Genomic DNA, 2697 nt, shown 5'->3' with positions numbered 1-2697 from the left:
AATGTGCTATAAAGTTAAAGAACAGTACATTCTCTTAGATTGAGTTGTATTTGCATAAATGATTGCAAATTTTGAGAATTAGCAGTATTTTTAAAAAGGAACAATTTCAAGCCATTGTAAGCAATGAGCTATATGTTGGCTATCAGTATATGAATTAAAAGCTTGATTTTTCAACATTTCAAAAACAGTGGCTACAGCACATAATTTAATAACCTTTGCTGAAACGGGGAAACTCAAGAGAATAAACATGTGATCCAATTACATATACTGCCTTCTCATTAGATAAGCCATCTGTAAATACAGTAAGCACTTTCTCTATTGGCTATATACACAAACTTAAAGGAGATACAAAAGCATTCATATAGGCAAATTGTAACAACTTGTCTTTGGAAAATGATTATCAATTTTGCCTAAAATGTTTGTCACGCAATAGGCCAAATATCAGTATTCTGCAATAACCAATTTAATTGCTGTTTGCAATAAGGAATAAACAATTCATCAGGTTCTTAAGACATTCTTTCCAAAATATTTTCAAGATTCTATCCTACAATTCTGTGTTAACATAGTAACAGCTTCATAATAGGGTGTTCAAACTTTACTTGGATGTGAAAAAAGATGAATCCAAATTAATGGTCCCTTTTGCCAAAGAATTGCTGTGGGCACATGAGTAGCAATAATGCAAACAGCCAACAATTGATTTTATAGTCTATAAAATTTATCAGTTGTCAGCTAATGTTTCCTTTACTTTTCCAAAGCTATTTGTCCCTCACCAGTTAATTTGCATCCCCCTTGAGAACATTAAACAGAGGCTTAAGTCCTCCTGTGGTGAGCTGAAGGTAAGGTCTTAGCCAATTAACATCTCCTAGAAGCTTTGAAAATAATTTAAAGTAAACTATCTTTTCTTATTTGAATTTTCTGTGCCACAGTTTGTTTAGAATATAACTGATGTCCCAAATATTGAAAAGGATATTTTCTTTGGATTTTTCTGGAACAACTGCTTCCCAATATTTTAAAGCTTGTTGTATAAGAGCAAAGGCTTGTAGTAAAACTTTACCTTCAAAGGGATCAGCTAATAAAATATGATCCATGTAATGAATAATATACACTCAAAGATTCAAAGTCCTAACTTCTTGTATTGAAGCAGAGACAAAAAATTTACATAACGTAAAGCTATTAGCCATTCCTTGAGACAAAACTTTCCAATGATATTGCTTCATGGGTTCTTTAAAATCACAAGCTCACTAAATCAAACCTCTCATGGTTACCAAGATGCTAAGGAACAGTGTAAAAACAATCTTCCAAATCCATAATAATTCTATATGCATTTCCTGAAATGGCAGCTGGAGTAGGCAAGCCAGGCTCTAATGCTTTCATAAGTTCCTAGTTTCGTTAACCTTTCATAAATCTTAAGTTTGAACTTTGTGGAGCTGGAGAGATGGCTCAGCAGTTAAGAGCACTAACTACTCTTCTGAAGGTTCTAAGATCGAATCCCAGCAACCACATGGTGTCTCACAACCATCCGTAATGAGATCTGACTCCCTCTTCTGGAGTGTCTGAAGACAGATACAGTGAACTTACATATAATAACTAAATCTTTAGAAGAAAAAGGTTGAACTTTGTTTTGGATTAATGGAATAACCAATCCCTTGGAGGTGAATGAATACATCGGCTCCAATGTCTATTAATCTTTCAAAGCCCCTTTTCTTCATTTAGTATTGTAAGGTTAGCAGGTACAGTTAGTTAAATGCCATGGAGAGAAGCAGCCACAATTTTTAGTTCTCCCCCATAATCATTTTCTATAACACATGAATAGATCTGTAATCCTTTTACAATAATGCTGCTTCAACCTAAAAGTAATCTCCAGGTCCCTGGAGGCAAGGGCTCAAAAACTCCTGTAGACAGGGTTTGCAAGACAAAAGGAGTGCCACACAAGCCTTCGCTGAGGCTGCACTGAGCTTTGCCTTAACTCAAACATAAACGTATGCAGTAGTCTCCACAAGGCAACAGCCTCCACTTGCTTGACTTTTTTTAAATTACAAATATGGGTGATTTAAAATTCTGAGCCTGTGATCAAACTGTAAGCTGCAGCCAATGGAACACTGGCAGTTTAACCACAATCTTCAAGTTTCTCTTATAACACCAGAGCACAACCACAACTTTGGAAAGCAAAATTCAACCTCCAACAATCTAGTCTCCAAAATCAACACCAAGTGCATCACCCCCATACTACAAAGTTTTGGGCTGCCAGTTCTTATATATGAATGCATGAAGTACAACTTTTGATACCCCACTAAAAGGACATTGTTTTAAATTCTATCCTTTATAAGTCTAGTTTCTAGGATAAGAATTACATAAAATACTGGGTGTGGTGGTGCACGCCTTTAATCCCAGCACTTAAGGGGCAGAAGCAGGCGAATTTCTGAGTTCAAGGCCAGCCTGGTCTACAGAGTGAGTTCCAGGACAGCCGGGGCTACACAGAGAAACCCTGTCTCAAAAAAACAATAAAACAACAACAGCAAAGAATTACATAAAATATTATCCCAATTTAGAAGTATCTTTAGGGGCTGGTGAGATGGCTCAGTGGGTAAGAGCACCCAACTGTTCTTCCAAAGGTCCGGAGTTCAAATCCCAGCAACCACATGGTGGCTCACAACCATCTGTAACAAGATCTGATGCCCTCTTCTGGAGTGTCTGAAG

The sequence above is a fragment of the Mus pahari genome, chromosome 20 (genome assembly GCF_900095145.1).
Source record: "Mus pahari chromosome 20, PAHARI_EIJ_v1.1, whole genome shotgun sequence".
Lineage (NCBI taxonomy): Eukaryota > Metazoa > Chordata > Mammalia > Rodentia > Muridae > Mus > Mus pahari.
This window is presented reverse-complemented; position numbering follows the sequence as displayed.